We start from the raw sequence: 18,355 nt of genomic DNA on the forward strand, positions 1-18,355 counted from the left end.
AGCTGATGATACATTGCTCAGCATTTAAATATCCATGGCTGCAGCTTCCAAGGTCCTCGGGCTGCTTTCTCTTTTAGTAACTGCCTGTGCTGTTCTTACATGTCTCAGGTCTTCCCTTGTCTCAGTTGCTGCACAAATAAGGTTTTTCACATCTAGAAACAAAGTTCTCAAAGGAAGTTTGATGTGGGGGAGGTAATTTCAGAAGCTGCTCTGGAGAATTTGCTGTGGTGTCACTGGAAAGTGCAGGGATGGAGAATAACTCAGTCCAGTTTCATTGCCAGTCTTTGTCTTTCAAGAGATTTCAGTGTCTGAATGGGCCCACACTGCTCTAAGCCACAAAGAGGTTTTTAAAGCCAGGAGGAGAAGGTAATAGCAGGAGGGATCCCTTTGGCTCAGGAAGCCTGTCCCACAGCCTGTCTGGATGACATGGTGGCCAGTAAGAATTTCCCTAAACCTTGTCAGTGGGAGTCTTGCTGGGCTGTCCTGTGCTGCACCAGCTCCTGCTAATTGCTTTGCTGAATTAATGAGCCTTTCCGAACTGTTGCCTCTGGGTGACCTAGACCTAACTCAAATAGTTGTGTGCAGGTCTCTGAAATATTTATTTATGTCAGCATGGGCAAGAGAGGGCTGTGACATATGGTGTTAAACCACCAGGGTATCCTCGTTTTTCCAGACCTTGATGTGTGTAATTCAGGAGATAGGACCCTGATCAGCACAGATTTGCATGAAGAGGGAAAGCAAATGGGATTTTGAAAAACCTCAATTATACCAGATGAAGAGTTTCTTTTCTAGGGTGTTTTTTTATATATATATATATATATATATATATAAAATAGCTTATTACTGATGTGCAGAGGGGAAAAATCTCCCTGGCATTATTGTAAGCTTCTCTGGCCAGCAACAGGGAGAACTGCAGGTAGGAAAGCTCAGGCAGGGTGGAGAGCAGTTGCACATGTTCAGTGCTTGGCCATAGGTTATGGCCACTAGTAGATCTCCCTCTGTTTCCCTCTGACTTCTTATGTAGGAGGCTTTTGATATCTTAAGTGTATCTTGTGCCTGTCCTCCTGTTTATTACTAGTTCCCCGTGCTTGGGGGCTTTCTTTGGCTCCTCACCTTTGCATCACAGGATGCATGGTCTCTAACACTGGTTTGTGTTTCATTCCTCCTTACACTGAAACTTTCCTCTGGCAAAAGTGCCAGGCCTGAAGCTTCATATGCTGCTTCTGACTCTGGTGTGGGGCATTGGAAAGCAGACAAGTGAAATGTCAGATGACAGGCCGAGAGACCTGGGGCCTGGAGAAGGCTCCAGAGACACCTTAAGTACCTTCCAGTGCCTGAAGAGGCTTTGGGAAAGCTGGGGAGGGACTTGGGACAAGGGCAGGGAGTGAGAGGGTGAGCGGGAATGGATTAAAACTGGAAGAAGGGAGATTGAGGTTGGACATTAGGAAGAAAGTCTTTAGTGTGAAGGTGGTGAGACACTGGAACAGGCTGCCCAGGGAAGCTGTGGCTGCCCCATCCCTGCAAGTGTTGAAGGGCAGGTTGGACGAGGCTTGGAGCAACCTGGTCTAGTGGGAGGTGTCCCTGCCCATGCAGGGGGAGTGGAATCTAGATGATCTTTAAGGTCCCTTCCATGATTCTATGAATCTAGATTGAATTCTATGATTCTATGAAAATTAAGCAAAATCTCTTTGTCTTGCTCCTGCTGTGTGTAAGAGGGATTGCTGTTTCCCTGCCTGTTATTGGTAAGATGGGAGGATTGAGACTGCTTGACAGATGCCTGGAGATCCTGCAGACAGGAGATATCTCAATCCTCTGTTTGAGTAGGGCATTGGAAAGATGACGGCTGTTGGATCTGGAGATTTTCTGAGCAATCTTTCCCTCCAGCTCAGCTGTGCAGATGAGGGCAGTGCTGTTACCTGTCTCCAGCCTGGCTCTGCATTATCGGCTCAGATTTTCTTTACCAGCAGGTTCCCTGACATGGGAAGTTGGAGGTTGCCCACTGGGCATGCGCACCTGATCCTTGTCAAACTCTCTCTTCCATGTGCAGACAAGGGCAGTGCTGCTAAGGGAGCAGGATGGCTTCCCAACTGGAGGCAGGCTGGGAGCTCCTGGGAGCCACTACCAGCTTCCCAGTGAGGTGCCATGGTAAGTGGGATGCTGGGAGCCTTGGACCTGCACAGTCAAAACACTCATGAAACAGTCATGAATATTAGTGGGCTGGGCCCTTGGGCACAAAGCTGACCTTTTCCAGGAGAGGACAGAGCTGCAGAGCCTTTGTCATTTGCACTAAGAAATGAGAAACTGTAGCAAATAACAGAAATTTATAGGCCAGTTATTGAACGTAACCATTAAAAAAAAAAAGACTCCCACATTATAAAAAAAGCCACTCTCCTCCTCTAAATTGTCAAGATCAGTAATGCAGTTTTGATTATGTGTTTTGTAGCATGTTGTAAATGCAGTATATATACACCTATTTAAATTTTAATAATGCAAGGCCTCAGAACTTTATAGCTCCCCGTAATCAATTATTCCTAGGAGCTGGGCAGAAAGGGGTTGTTTTGTGTCAGTGCACTTAACTTACAGGTTTTAATTAAGAATCTCAGGGGTTGGTGGCTGTGCCCAGTCTGGCACTGCTCAGGGCAGTGGGATGGGTAGGAAGGTGGCCCTTGGTGGGATTTATTCAGCTTGGCCAGGCACCATGTGGCTCACAGGGTTGTTCCCTGTGTTTCCTCTCTGCTTCTCCGTGACCCAGGAGGTTTTGCAGTTGTTGTTTTCCCAGCAGGTCCATGAAGGTGTCAAGTTTAGTATCTGTGAAATGAACTGAGAGACAATTTTTTTTTTCCACCCTAAACCCAGATAAAACTTGTGTTGTCTCTGTCCCTTCACAAGCTGCTGGTCTTCTGGCAGCAGCAGTGGTGGCGAGAATAAACTCTACATTTACTGCTTGGATTACTCAGGCTTGAGAGCAGAGTGGGGCTGAGATGGGTTTTCAGCATGTTGGAATGAATACTGTCTCTTACTGTCTGTGGTGTTACTGGTTTCATTAAACAAGCTGGTTATAAAAGTCTTCTGCAGTGCTGCACATGTCACCAAAACCTAACGATGCTTCTGAACAGCAGAGAGAAAAAGTTTACAGCTTCCCTAACACACAGAGCCTTGGGCTTGGATGTTGAGCATAAACAAGGGTGCCTTGATGTATTTTCACGAGACAAGCTAAGACTCCTGCTAATTGTGCCTGTGACTCCATGCCCCACAGTGTGTGCAGGTCAATTATAAACCAGGTGATGGGGGTGTCTGAGAGTCAAGTAGCTTTTTTTTTTTTTTTTAATGCAACAAGAGGAATTTAGTCTGCATTTTTCAAAATATTTTCAAACTTAGCTGTAATGACGCTCTCGCTGGTGGTGTTAAAATGTAGGTGTAGCATTAACAAAGAGAAAAGTTTATCGGCTGTATCGCAGTAGATAGAAGCAGTGGGCATCGTTCATATGGTTAAATTCACATTGTTGGGAGGGGGAAAAGTGTTTTGCAAAAGGAGGGGCTGTTTCCCAGGGAGGACATCTCTCATTTCTCTTTCTTTCTGCCAAGCCAGGGATGCTGTGAGCCTGAGAGATGCTTAAATGGGTGCTGGGTGTTGAGGAATATCTTGCTATGCATTTTTGTGCATGCATGGTATATTTTCTACAATAATATTAATACCATTTATCTGACTATTTAGAAGGATGAGCCACATTAAAAAAAATAGGTATCTAATAAGGGGTCTATTTTTATCTCTGTCTTTACCTAGTAGTCTGTGCATTTATTTCAAGCTTGTAACAGTGCTTTGGAAGAAAAAATGTTTTCCCTCCTGGAAAACGTTTTGGGAGTGCATCCAGCCTTGGTTATCTTAAATTGCCAACCTGAGTCTTTCCTCTTCCCTCTACAGCAAGCAGGCCCTACCAGGACCTTGGCTGTAGCATTTGTGTCAGCTATTATGGTGGAGAATTTTTCAGTAAGTTGGGTTCCAGAGTCTCTTAAATAACACTGAAGGTTTGGAAAATATACTGAGTGACACCTTCACACTTCAAATGCGTGATCTTATTTTGTGGGACAAACCTTCTAAGTATTGCAGCCTGTGCTTGCTTAGCCACGAGTCAGACTTCTGTCCCCATGAAAGTCTGAAGTTTGTTTCTGTGGCCAGGAAAGCTCTGAATTCCTCCCCAAGCACCATCATGGATGATCATTGTGGGGAACAGGCAAATCATCCAGCACCCACTGCAGCTGCTCAGTGGAGAGGCTGCAAATTAGTGCTCTTAGTCAGATGGGGCTGCAGAGCTTTTAAATTTTATTTTCTCCATATATTTATCCAGGGAGCCTCACTAGCAACAGATCATCTTTTTCCACAAACCCTTTTCAGAGCCATGTGCTCTGCCTCCTCCATTCTGGCTTAAATCCTCTTTCCTCTTTTGAGGAAAACTCTAAATATCCATCATGTCCTGATTTAGGGAGACATTTTCTCTGATCTCTGCCCTCTATTCATTTTAAAATCTACTATCAATTTGGGACTTAAATTAAAAAACTGTTTGGTGTTTCCTGAAGTCTAGAAGCTTGTTTTACATTTGTTCTTGCTTGAACACACACTGAATCAAATGTCTCCACTTTAGTAGAACAGCTTCCTTTAGCATCCCAAGGAAGCTTCTGAGTTAAAAAATAAATCTATCTCTGTTTTTCTTGCTCTGCTTTACCAGTGTAAGCTTGGGAAAGGAATGTAATCTCCTTGGGTCTGTCATGGTGTTTTGTAGAACTAATTCCCATTTATTGCAAGAACTCTTACAACACTATATTCAAGTTTAATTTTTTATTACTTGTTTGCATTTTGAGAGGAGTAAGTTTGGTGGTGTTGGAAATTCTACTGAAGGGAAACATTTGGGATTCAAAGGATCTTTCTTCAGTCCACGGATTCTTTTTTCTCTCTCCTCATTTTCTCTCTGCTCCTTAAGACTGCAGGAAGTTTTGCTTGGGTCATTCACTTGCAACAGGATGTTCTCTGAATATTGAATTAATGTGTGCAGTCTGTCACTTGGTGTTTCTTCTGTTCTTCTGCTGGAGATCTCCCAGGGTTGCAAAGACCTTGCAAGTGGCAATGGCACTAACAGGAGCGTGCCTGTGATCCTGCAAAGCAAAGGGAAAAACATGAGGCTGCATGTCTCTCCCATCATTGCAGGGTGTGAATAAATGGTTCTAATCAACAATTCACATTTTAACCCCAGACCAGGTCTTATTTTTAGGATTTGTTGTTCAGCCCAAGGGAAACGTTTCTGCTTCTGTTTGGTGTTACTGAAAGCATCTGTAAATTATCACCCAGACTGTATTTTAAGGTACATTTACATTTTGATAGAATCTGCTGCTTTTCTTATCCAAAACAAGGCCCACCTGTTCTTCATTAATTATACCATCGTTGAACCTGCTACCCAGGTTGGTACTAATTACAGTTATATCACTGTTCTGCCTTTGATAATATGCAGAAATGGGGAGACCTCTCTGGATCTTGATGAACTGGAGCTGTAACAAGGTGGCAGGCTGTGAAGGCTTGTTATCTACAGGCTGGATGAGATAGAGCTGGGAGAAGTGGCTGCTATTCAGAGGACTTTGACAGCAACAACTGAAACAGAAGAAGTTTAAACAGGGAAAAATCTGTTTTACTCTTAGGGTGATGGAGTCCCTGAGGAGGTCAGCTCCTACAGAGAGGTTGTGGAGTCTCCATCCTAGGAGACCATCAAAATAGCTGGACACTGTCTTGGGCAACCTGCTTGAGGTGACCCTGATTGAGCAGGAGTTGGACAGGATGATTTCCAGAGCAGTCTTCCAATCTCAACTGACCTCTGACACTGTGACACTGTATGGCAGTTAGGACAGAGGATCTCATGGTGGCCTCCACAGAGAGCTGCAAATCCTGGTGGTGGTGCTGACTGTTCCCCCTTGCTAACATAATCTGAAATCTGAATGGAGCAAACATGGGAAGAGTTGCTAGAGACTTCTCTGAAGACAGGAAGCAGGAAGTGGTTTTCTGGGACCAGCTACTGGGGAATTGTGGGTTCAGCAGGGCTGGGACTAGGAGCCAGAGACTGGAGCAAAGGTGACCTGCAGGGCCAGAGCCTTTGTTGGAAGATAAACCAAGAGGCTTTTCACTCAAGCCCTGTTTTATCACCTTTCCACCCACTTTGATCTCTTCAGATACTCTCAAAGCCTTGGCTTACATCCATGGAAAGGACATGTCCTGAAGGAAGAGCAGAGTGAAACTGCTGACAGAAGAGAGTTTGTGCCTAACCCTGTGGGGAAAGCCTGGTTCTGCTGAAAAGCAGGAGAGGAGGAAGAGCTTCAGCACAAGAAAGATACAGACCTGTTGGAGAGGGTCCAGAGAAGGGCCACCAAGATGATCCGAGGACTGGAGCGGCTCTGGAGCCAGGCTGGGAGAGTTGGGGTGTTCAGCCTGGAGAAGAGAAGGCTCCAGGGAGACCTTAGAGCAGCTTCCAGTGCCTGAAGGGGCTCCAGGAAAGCTCGGGAGGGACTTTTCATCTGAGAGAGCAGTGACAGGACAAAGGGTAACAGTTTTAAACTGAGAGAGGAGGGATTTAGATTAGATATTGGGAAGAAATTCTTCACTCTCAGGGTGGTGAGGAACTGGGATGAGTTGCCCAGAGAGGTTGTTGATGCCCCATTCCTGGGGGTTTTAAGGCCAGGTTGGATGAGGTTTTGTGCAACCTGGGGTTCCCTGCATATGGCAGGGGGGTTGGAGCTGGATGATCTGTAAGGTCCCTTCATGATTCTGTGATTCCAGATCAAGCTGTGTTGGTCAGAGGTGTTAACATAACTGCTTTGTGAAGAGAAATTTTATATGCTATCCTTCATCCACTCCAACAAAGATCCTCAGGTTAGGTGAAACCAGCTCCACTGGCTGTTTTTACTGTTTGCTCTCTGCTATACTTGATGCTCTGTGAGGGGGTGTTGTTAGGGTTTTGTGGTTGTTTTTTTTCCCCCTGAAGTGGACTAGAGATGGTTCATGTGACTTCTTTTGTCTCTGCAGTGCAGATGAGTGTGGACAATAGCATCTTTATACTTGTCAAGTGTCTGTCCACAACCTGAGTACAACATGAGTGCAAAGGTGATTTCCTGAGAGACTTAAAAGGGCATTTGATGAAGACCATGCTTAAGAAAGATTGTGTCCATGGTCTAGAAGTCACTGAAGTGAGCAACATAGTGGTAGTAGAGCTGGCACCTCTGGAAGGGGAGATTTCCTGGCATGAGGAACTGGAGGACCTCTGGTTCTTCCTGGTTCTCCATGAGGACCTCCCAGTGTCTTGCACAGAGCTTGCTGTGACAGTGGGCAAATGCTCTCTGGCTGGGCTCTCTGCCAGCCACCCACCTGAGAGAGGAGGAGACATTCTATACTCCCCTATACATCACCTGGGCAGGACTGGTTTAATCATTTGTCCCTGTTCATGCCACCAAAGCTTTAGGCAGGTGGAGATGTGTGTGTTTGAGGGGGAGATTAACCCCAACCATTAGCTTGTCAGGTGTCAGGCAGGATTTGCAACACTGGCAACTGAGGAGAAAAACTGTTATTAAGTGTAACGTGGCACCTTGGATGCAGAGAGCATGGGGAGACAATAAATACAGGCTTCCATAATGTCATTTTATAGTGTCAGTCTTCAGAATTTATTAAGACTTAGTTGCAGTGATACCTGCAGCTGCTTCTGGTTGAATCGGTAAATCCTGTTCATTATCTCCAGCACTTGTTTTGACCTACTGTGTTTTAAAAAAGAGGAAATATTGGAGGCTTAGGGGCACCCTAATTGCTTTCTCTGGCAGCTGGAGTTTTCCAGCTTTACTCAGGGTTGCTCCTAACACCTCAGTTAGTGTTTGTCTGAGTGGAGGGACCTGAAATGTGAAGTGCTGAGAAACAGAGAGACCGATGACCTGCCCTCATCACTGGCAACGAGAAGAGAAGGAGGGATGTGATGGTCATCACTGCCTTGTCATCCCAGTGTGTGAACAGGCTGAGGTTGGCTGAAGATGGACAACAGTTCAGAAGACATTCCTTGATGGCAAAAAGGTGGTTGCTACATGGGCTCAAAGAACAGTTTTGCTGTCACTTCTTTGCAGCAGTTGCCACTTGGTTGCCATCGGGAGCTGGTTGGTGCTGGGGATGGCACTGGTGTCTTTCAAGAGTTCCTCATTCTACAAGTGAAATTGTGTCACCTTCACCCATTTTTTTTGTCAAGCACAAATCACAGCAGCAGCATGTTTCTGTAATTTTACCCCCAAACTCAGCATGTAGCTCTCCAGTATGGAGGAAAGTTAGTTCAAGCCCAACCTTCTGATAACTTATTATGTTCCATGTGCTTAAGGGCAAATTTTAAGTTGCTGGAAGCAGATATTTGCTTGTTCCCTTTTTAGTTCTCAGAGTACTTTCTGCATGCTTGATTAATGGACGTCCTTGTTACATTAGTAGTTGGGCTTTGCAGAAAGCTGTTATTACCAGGAGAATCTGGTGTGGGTTTCAGTTTTTCTTCTTGTATTGAAAATCCATTATTAATTTATTTTTGAAGGGGGGAAAAAAAGGCTTCAATTCCAGCGTTTTTGCTTTGCTCTCTCAGGTTCCTTTGCAGCTGTCCTCTGTGAGACACTTTTACAATCAATATTACAAGTGTTCTTTGTATTTTAGTGTGTGCTTGAGGGTTTCTGCGTCTTTGTATTGATTTCTAATTGTGTTGCAGGACATTTGGGTGCCATGTGCTGGATTATTTTACACGTTGCCTTTTTGCCTTTTCTCTCTTGCAGGATGCTGCCTGGAAGGTGCCAGGGGGGCCCTGCTGGCTTGTGGGGCATTAGTGCAATTTTCAGACACTGAACTTGTGACCATACATTTAATTTTGTTTTTTTATTGCACACAGAGGTACACTTGCAAAGTCTTCTTTTTTATGTAGTCTTCTCAGAACTTCCCTGGCTTCTTGGCACATTTGTGTTTTGTGTCATAGGAACTCAACAGATTGTCTTGGTTTTGTTTGGGTTGGTCGTAATGCATGTTCAGCTCTTTTCGATCAGTGCTGGCATGAGCTCTGATATTGCCCCTTGGATCAGTTCTGCTAACAGGTTTTGGCATTTCAGAGGTGCAAAGTCCCAGCCTCAGTGAAAGGATTGGGAACACTGGCCACATCTGTAGCTGCTCTGAAGTTGGATTTGCAGATATGGGCATTTGGAGATGTCAGTGTTGATGGCACATCTATGTAAGAGCCTAGTGAGACCAAAGAAGGGTGTGAGGAGTGACACAGCTGTCACCAGCACAGACTGTCCAGAATGCATCCATTGCTTCAGGTAGGTGGCAGCAGAGGAAGAGCATGTGCTGGAGATGACAGAGGACTGTGTTTGTGCACATGGCAGGTCCTAAAAGCCTGTAGGAGAAAGAGAGCAGTTTGCCGTGTAGGGAGGGCTTGCACGTTCTTCAAGCTCTTGTGGAGCAGGGTGATGAGCAGTCCTGATCCAGGGCTCTCCAGGCAGGTGTGGACATGTTTGTTACTTGACCAGCCTGCAGGCTGGCTGCCTCCAAACCCTGTGTGCATTGGCAGCAAAGCTCCACATCTGCTGGGTGCTTTGCTTGCAATGATGTGCATTACAGCTGATCAATATGCAGTAAATTACTGCCAGCTGGATTGGAGAGTTTGCTTGTCAGGATTATCTTCTGTAAGGTTCAACTCCTAACCATGGGAAACACTCTGTGCTTCATGGAGGCTAGTTTGAGCTCCTCAGGAATTACTTGTTGTAATTTATCCATCTGTGCTGGGGACCGGAGCAAAAAGGTGGCAGGGGCACTGGTACTGTGTCTTGGGAGGAGCATTAGAGTTCTGGGTGTGTTAACCACATGGACAGCCAGATACTAGGAAGATGTTAGGAAGAAATTCTCCACCATGAAGGTGGTAAGGTGCTGGTTGATGCCCCTTCCCTGAAGTGTTCAAGGCCAGGTTGGATGGGGCTTGTGCAGCCTGGTCTGGTGGGAGGTGTCCCTGCTCATATCAGGGAGGTTGGAACCTGATGATCTTTAAAGTCCCTTCCAACCTGAACCATTCTGTGGTTCTGTGAGATGCTCAGGGGCTCAGCGGTGCCGCTGTGGGTAGTTGGGAAGGGAATTACAGGCATAACTATGGGCAGGCTTTGACCTTTCTACTGGAACTTAGTTAGCAATTCTGTTGATGTTCTGGAAGCAAAAATATAATTCAGACCATCTTCTCCTCCAAGCTGACCCTGGTAGTCTGGGAGAAGAACAACTGCGCAAAAATTAGGGTCCTTTTTTCCCCTTGTTTGTCAGAGTTACTGCTCAGCATTGAACTGCACTGAAAAGTGTCATTAGTTTCCTTGAACTTATTGCTCCAAGTGTACTTTGCATTAACATGCATACGTGAATTTCAGCCTCATTAATCACCGTGTGCTGCAGTGTGTCACTGTCTTGCCTTCATTTGTGGGTAGTTTGGCTGGTGGGAACCCCTGTGACCCCGGCCAGGGTGTGCAGACTGTGGCTGTAGCACTGCCCCTCTACTGCTGTGCTCGTTTTAGCTCCTGCTTCATGTTCGCACATCCTGTGAGATCTGGGAGCCTTTGCCAGCCCTGCAGCAAACAGCTGCAGAGCAGGGCAGGTGGGACATAGCACAGGAAAGGTGGGTCCATCGTGAGGGAGCATTGCTGTACCACATCCCTGCTGTCGTGATTTTGTTCTGGGTCTGTAGAGGTTCTGGCATGGTGGAGCCCAGGCTCCTGGCATTGCAATAAATCCTTCTTGTGCCGGGGAACACTGCAGGGACGTTTGATGATGCTGTTGCTCTTGTCTCCATGGCAGAGCTCTCAACCTTCCTGGCAATGTAAATTCTTCTAGCTGCATGCTAAAATTACACTGAGTTATTGATTTATCTTTGAGAGGATTTCCTTCCCAAGGGACATTTCAGGCTGTTGTAATGATTGAGTTCTTCTGCGAGTGCAGGATCTGTGGCAAAGCAGAGCCACTCTCCTGCCCACCAGCTCAGGGCTGTGCTTCTGCAGGCTTCCTGCACCAGCTGATTTCTGCTCCAAAGCCAAGGCTGTGCTCCTGTTACTTCTGAGTGACAACTGCAAATAAAATGGCATTTTCAACTTCGTAGTGAGGAAGCTACAAGTCTCACACTAGCCTTTATGCCACAGCCCCAGCTTGGATATCTTGGGCTTGTTGCAAAGGCTACTCAGAGGCTGGCATGGGAAGTGAGAAAACGTGCCAGCATTAATGCACCCAGGCTTCTGGGCATGTTTTACATCTTTAAAGGAGGGTATGATGAGAGCAGGGTCGTGCAAACTTTTTTTTCCTGAAGATACAGGGTACATGCTCTCTTGTCTTCACCTTATGCTGGCTTGCCTGTGGAACATCTCAAAAAATCAGGCCAGGCAAGTTTGATTTCAGTTTCCTGCTTGCACTTAGGTGGGTGCAAAGCCAATTCTCTACTTCTACCATGAGTTTTCTTCTCTTAGCCCTGAAATCACAGGTTGTGATCAGCTGGCCACCACCATCATCAGAACTATGGGCAGAACTTTTTGCTCCTGTTGCACAATCTTAGGCTTCAACTCCTTTTTTACAACCCTGACCCTTCAGGGGTTGGGCTAAATGTTTTACCATTTATCTCTGGAAGGGAAACAACAGGCTGTGTCCCTGGGTGCCCATCTCCAGTGAAGGCCCATCTAAAGCACCTCCCCATGGGTTCCTGTATCTAATCCCAATGTGGATTTGGATCCAACCTCAGCTGCACTGTGAACTCTGATAAAATGTGAGGCTGCTCACATGTGCAGTGTTGTAGAACAGCATCCCTTGATGAGGCTCAGGGAGAACATCAGTTTCTTTTCCTGTGAACCAAATGTGGCACAACCACTTTCTTTCTTAGTGATCTGCCTGCAAGATAAACCCAATCCTTAGTGTCTATCTTAAATACTGCAGTGTTGACAAGTTCTCTTGACAAAAATTAGGCTAATGTCCCCTGTGACTGCAATAGCCGTGAAACAAGACTTTAAATTGAAGCTTAGGAAAGCACTATACCAACGCTCTCTCCAAGTCATCTTCTCATTCCAACTTTTATTATTCAAATTTTTTCTCTCTGTAGCTTGGCAGCGTAGCTGGCAGACAAGTTTATCCCATGCCAGTCTCACAGCCAGGCAGTTCGGATCAGGCACCTTTCAGCGTTGGAGTGAAGAATTGTTGTCCAGCAGCCTGTGAGCCCTCTTGGCTCTGGGGGATGCTGCAAACTTGGGAAATGGTTGGTGCTGGGATACTGGTGTCAGAGCCTGTGCTGAGCCAGCTGACACAATAAGCTGCACACCTTGCCAGCAGTACAGCCTGTCCTGAAACACTCCTGGTGGTGGCTGGAGCTGGAAGAATAGGGAGTTCAGTTTTCCTCTGGTCTATGTGTATTTTCCATTTCAGCCTTGACTGAGTTATAAACACACAAGTTGAGGACAGGAACAGAGATCGTTGAGACCCTGTCATGAAGACCCCTTCTTGAGCTTTCTAGCCTTCCCCTTGAAAATAGTTTATTTTTTTCCCCTTTTTGCTCCTGTTGCACAATCTTAGGCTTCAACTCCTTGTTTACAACCATGGATTAGCCATGGCCAGCTTTAGACCTCCTGATTCTCGCCTTTGTGTTTGTCCTGACAGATTCTCTGCTCAAGAACAGTTGTGTCCTTTCCATGCCTTTGCATTGCTGGATTCTTTGGTTTGCCCTTACATTCATCTGTGGTGACCGTCTTAGCAGTGGCTGGAGGGAGGAAGAGAGGCTCTCTGAGGCTGGCAGCTGTGGTTGATGGTGTTCTGGAGCTGCTAATCGCTGTCAGAGTAAAGAAGCCAATGGTGCCTGGCTCAAAAAGATATTAGATGCCTAAAAATTCAGCAGGATGAATTTATGCCTCAGTTCTTTTTGTCAGGTTCTCAATTCTCCTGGTCATTCCCCTTGTCCTTCTCTGCTTACATTCTGCATTGATCTTCTCTCAACATAGATAAGCCTTCTGCATCCCAGATGGGCTTTCTACTGTAACAAATACACCTGTGGGATGACAATTATTGAATAGGTTGCAGTGACAAGTAGTGTAGGCTTAGGGCTAAATAACTTAGTGAGCTGGAGAGGGATTAGAAGTGGCTTTTGTAAATAATGTTTCTTTTGGATGATGACTTGGCGACATGGTGAGACAAAGGTCACAGCAATGTCCGTGCAGCCTGGCATGCTGCTTGATAGCTGAAATAATCAGTGTGGCTGGACACCTTCAGTCTCCACTCCTCTGCTGCACAGACCTTTGTGGGATTAAACTCTCTAAGCTGCTACAGTTCACAGGATCTAGCCCAATATCAAAAGAGAAAATAAATTAAGGGCTTTGTGTTGAATCATTAGGCACATGTATCATGCTGTAACCCAGGGTGTGTGGTAATGCATAAGAAATGACTGCCTGGAAATTGGACAGAAGGGCTTGCTTATAAAGTGCAAATATGTATTTTTGCCAATTTTACAAAAGGGTAACCCTTCCTCCTCCTTCCCTGCTATTATTCTTTTCTGCTGGTGCAGTGCGAGGGAAGCCTTTGTAGAGAGGGAGGTGGAAGGGCAGACGCACTTGTTGCGAGGAGTTCTTTGCTGTAGGAAGCGTTTCTCTGTTGGCAGCAGCAGCAGATCCACCAACAGATGCTGCAGCAGCGGCTCCCGGCAGAGAGGCACATATGTCCTCTCCCGAGCCTTCCCTCTTTCCTTAAGAGCCTTCCTCCCTGCGCACCTCTCTCTCATCCTCCTTCCCTCCCATGGGTGACCAGCTCCCGGCATCCCGGGAAGCAGCAGCAACCTCCCCGCGCTCTGCCCTGCGCCAGCTGCCGGCCCTTTCCTCCTCCTGGTTATCGTGCCACGAGGGGCTGGAGGCTGGGTTTTCAGCTCCTCGGTTCCGTGTGAGGCTGGGCTACCTGCAGAATTATCTTTGTGGCCGCTGGCGGTGGTGGGAGTGAGTTAAATCCTCTGACAGTGTCAGCCGGGGTCCGCGGAGGCCGGAGCTGGAGGCGAAGCCAAGCGCAGGCAGCGGGGGGGGGGTTGGCAGGAGCAGCAGCCTGGAGCCCGTGGGGTGCTAACGGCTGGAATAACCGGGCTGGTATCCCCGGTGCTGCCTGATCCATTGATGCCACAAAATACCAGTGCCGTGGGAGGGCTCTGAATCCGCTCAAATGGGCAGTCCTGAGTGATTGTTCAACCGAGTGTCCAAACGTAACTGGTGCTTTCATATGTCTAACCAAGTATTACTTACTGGGAAGCCCCTTCCTTGTGCTGCTTTGTTCTCCTCTAGCTGTGCATCGAGTCGCAGGGGGAGGGATTGGAGTCTGGTGTCATTTTAAAAACGTTTTTCATTGTATTTGCTGAGGGAAACAAATTACAGAGAAGACCTCACAGCACTGGGACAAAAGAGTGGCTCTAAAATCCTTTTCAGATAAACAAACAGGCCTGATGGATGGTGTTGAAAGGACATGGTTATTACTGCAGCAAGCGAGCAGTTGGCATAAAAAATAATAGGATGCAAAAAAGAAAGTTCTCCCAAGAGAACTGTGAGCACTTGTCTCCTTGTAATCCTGGTTCTGTGGAGCCCGTGAGCACCCTGAGTCCACATGGTGAACTCTGTGGCGTTGACTGTAGGAAAACAGTAGCCCAGTGAGCACCAGTACGTAGCTTCTCTTGCTAAAGAGGAAGCTGGAAAGGAAATGGCTCTTTCTCTGCACCCTGTTGGAGATGGGTTCAAGTCCAGCAGAAAGCAGTGCTGCTGCTTTGGGACACAAGGAGCCTGGTAGAAGCAGAGATGGTGGCACTTTGTGTTGGGATGTCCCAGTGTGATGGTTTTAGGGTTTTCTCTGGGATGGTTTTTCCACCAGCAGCAGTGCTGGTGTTGAACTGGGAACAGATTTGTCCCTGCAAAGCTTGAAAGCATTTCAGGTGGCTTCTGTTCCTCTCCCTTATGGTGTTGGAGAAGATGATGTATTCAGGCATGACCATTTTGACAGGCTGAATTGCAGGGTACTTATTAGCATGACTTGGAGCATTATATAAAGATTTGTTAGATAAACTGACCAACTGAAGTGTCTCATGTGAAACATCCTTGATTTTGTTGAGGTTTTTTGAGCTGTTCATTCAGTCTCAGCGACTTACCATGTCCAGGCATTTCTGGAAGACAGTGGTGTGAGTTCCTGCCAAGAGCTAAATACCTGTGGCTTGTGGATCAGGCCCTTCCTGCTCAGAGCTTCTCTGCTGCTCTGGAAGGCAGAAGAAAATGGCAGTTTGAGTTGTTTGCTTGTGCTGTAGGGTCAAAAATCCTCTCTCATGGTTTCCTCCATAATCCCAGGAAGGGAGGGACATTTGCCAGCTCTCTGCACAGCAGTGTCTTTGCCTGTATCAAGGGGCAATGATAAGACAAAATAATGGTGATAAAACCATCCTGATGCCACCAGGGCTTTTGATTTGCAGGCAGAGGAGCACGGCTGCCTTCAGCCCCATGGCAGGTAGCACCTGGGAGAGGTGACATGATGGGAATGGCCACAGTGGGTCACAGCAGGGCTTCATCCAGCACCACATCCCCTACAGATGCTGCAAGCACATGCTTAAGGAATAGTTAAGTGAACACCATCAGTTCCTGGTAAACATGCAGTGATTATAAAAGAGTTTTCTCTATAATTAATTGCAGTAGATAATTAGAGCCCCTGCTGTCACTGATGGCGTGAACCTGAGAAATCCAGGAGCACCAGACAGTGACCAGGATGGTGCTTCTCCAGGGATGTGCTGCTCTCAGCAGGCAGAAGCACAGAGCAGAGGTGAGAGGTGCACACAAAGTATCTCTGTAAAGCATTTCATGCAGCATTGCAGGAGTTTGTGCTTGAAATGTGGACACAGGTGCCCAAGCTGTCACCGCCTGCGCTGCGAGTGAGGTACAGGGGGACATGCTGGGGGATACTGGGGCAGCTTCCAGCCTCGTGGTGTTAAACTTCTCTGCCAGCTATCTGGAAGAGTGATACATGGCATATTAATGACCTTTTCTGGTGGCATTTAATTGGGAGGAGCGGTGAGTGCCAGAAAGCGAACTAATACAAAAGGCTGTAGATGAGTAAAAAAGGGGCAGGAAGCAGCAAAATGAGATGCAGGCTCTAGGTTTCCTCTTCCCATCAGTAATCCATCTATTCTTGACCTGTGTCTTCTCCACATCTTCCTTTCCTTTTGTATGTAAAAATGTTCTGTTTTGAAATAGCAAGCAATCCAAGGAGTGGTATGACTCACCCTGATAGGGGAAAAAAAATAATCATTGAAGAAGCCAGGCTTTGCTGCTTCCTGACTTGACAGCACTACGTGAGGAGTCCGGAGTCAGAGCACGCTCTGAGCCCCTCTGGACTAGGGCTGCTTCATCTGTTTTCCTCTAAGCCCACCATTCAGCTTGAGAAACAGCAGCTTCATGCAGCCCGAGCAGTGTGCTCGTGTGAAATCCCATCCTCTTCCCAGGCAGAGTGTGCAGCCAGTGCCAGGGCAGTTGTGTCCCCCCAGCACAGGATGCCCCTGTCTCTTCCTACGTACCCCCATCCCTGGCACTGGGGGCTCCTGGAGCTGCCAGTGCCACTGCTGCAGCAGAGGAGAGCTCTGCTGATTCCTGGGATTTCTCTCCTTGTGGTTTGTTTTTAATAATTTTTTTATTAAGGGAGTAGGTACAATGCCATCAGATAACTTCTTGCAGTTGCTCTGTCAGTCTTGTGCAGCCTTATTATTTTTAATGTCACAGCACTGCTGCCTTGTTTTGCTGGGAACATTCAAGTATTGATTCACAGATTCTTTTGTTGCCTGTATGAGAAAGAAAGTCCCTTTCCCCTCACTTGCCTGTGCTAAGAGAAACATAGAGTAAAGGAAGGTAGATGCTTTCTGACACTTGCTCAGATACCAAGGTGATTTCTGAGAACTGCAGCTCCACTTACTGACTCATAAATGCGAATAGGGTTATTATTTTTTCAATGGTAAATGAGGGTGCTCATTTGGGGAGAAATCCCAGGGGATCTGCCTTGGCCAGTGGGTCACCCTTTTTTCAGCTTGAAGAAGCCTTCCCAGGGGAATGCTTCTCTGCCACAGGGGACAAAGTGGTGCCAGAAGGGGCTTCTGGAGGGAAGGAGTCTATTGTCCCCCTTGAGTATCTCCTGCTGGGCAGGTCGATGGGTGGTCGCTCAAGGGTCCAAGGGGTGGATAGGGGTAGGAAGGCTGCTGCCAGGATCATCCTGAGTTATTGCATGGTCTTATTATGAGATTTACATGTCTATCTAAGATGTAAAACATCCCCCAGATATTTTTAATGCCTGTTGCTGTGCAGTGAGTTGGAGCTAGGCTTGTCCCTGTGCAGATATGCAAACCCACTTGTGGCCAGCACTAAATGGAATAATGGACTGGAAAACAGCTGAGCAGAATGAGACCTTTCTCATTTAGGGAGGAAACACAGTTGGCCATTTGGCTGGCCCAGGAAAGGAGAGATGGGATTCCTTGGATACTCCTACATGATGGTACTCAACACAGCAGCCTGCTGCTTGTAGTTGCCCTGTATAGAACACGCCTGATTCTTGCCTTGGTTGTGAGGGTGGTGGAAGCACGTTCTATTTTCCATTTGTTTATTTATTTATCATCTTGTTTTCAACCTCTGCAAAGCTTTGTATAGGTGTAGAGCTTGAGAAACATACACATACCAGAGTAACAGATAACTATGATTTGGTTACAAGGCAATAATTTAAGTCGACAGGTTTAGCTGATAACATAAAGCACAAGAGAGAAATAGGATCAGTTTATAAATGTCAGCAGAACCCCTGCAAGCGAGTTGCTGCCTTGAAGCCAGCTCTGGTGCTGTTATTTCATCTAATATATTGTAAGGAGAAATAAGTGAATGTCTGAAAAAAAATATCTGGCTGACCAAGATTAAAAGAACAGGGCTATAAATTAAATTCTTCCTCAGTGTCACTTGAAGCAACTTTTGGGACAGACTGAGCATATCCAAATAAGAGGGATGCTAATGCATCAGGAAGTCCTCCAAGAGACCAAGTGTTTTTAGGCAGTGGATGCTCTGACACGTGGCAGCACCCAGGCAGGGTGACGGTTTGCCCAGGGAGCTGCCTGTGTCAGGAAGCAGCTGGGCAGGAGAGCAAAGCCCATCCCCATGCTCCTGCAGCTGCAGCGGGTGCCAATAGATAAAGGGATTAAACCAAGAAGAAGGAATAACATTGTCACAGCAGCATGTTGCCACAGGATCAGCTTGGAAAATAAATGCTGTCACTTTGCTTTGACACTTA

The 18,355-nt window shown here is 46.6% G+C and overlaps 1 protein-coding gene across 1 annotated transcript in view; it reads left to right on the forward strand.

Annotated features, from left to right (window-relative positions):
- Positions 1-18,355, forward strand: part of SIL1 (SIL1 nucleotide exchange factor) — a 72,185-nt gene that overhangs the window by 7,469 nt on the left and 46,361 nt on the right. The gene's annotated exons all lie outside the window — the stretch shown is intronic.

The sequence above is a fragment of the Chaetura pelagica genome, unplaced genomic scaffold (assembly GCF_000747805.2).
Source record: "Chaetura pelagica isolate M959 unplaced genomic scaffold, ChaPel_1.0 scaffold296, whole genome shotgun sequence".
In the NCBI taxonomy this organism is placed as follows: Eukaryota; Metazoa; Chordata; class Aves; order Apodiformes; family Apodidae; genus Chaetura; species Chaetura pelagica.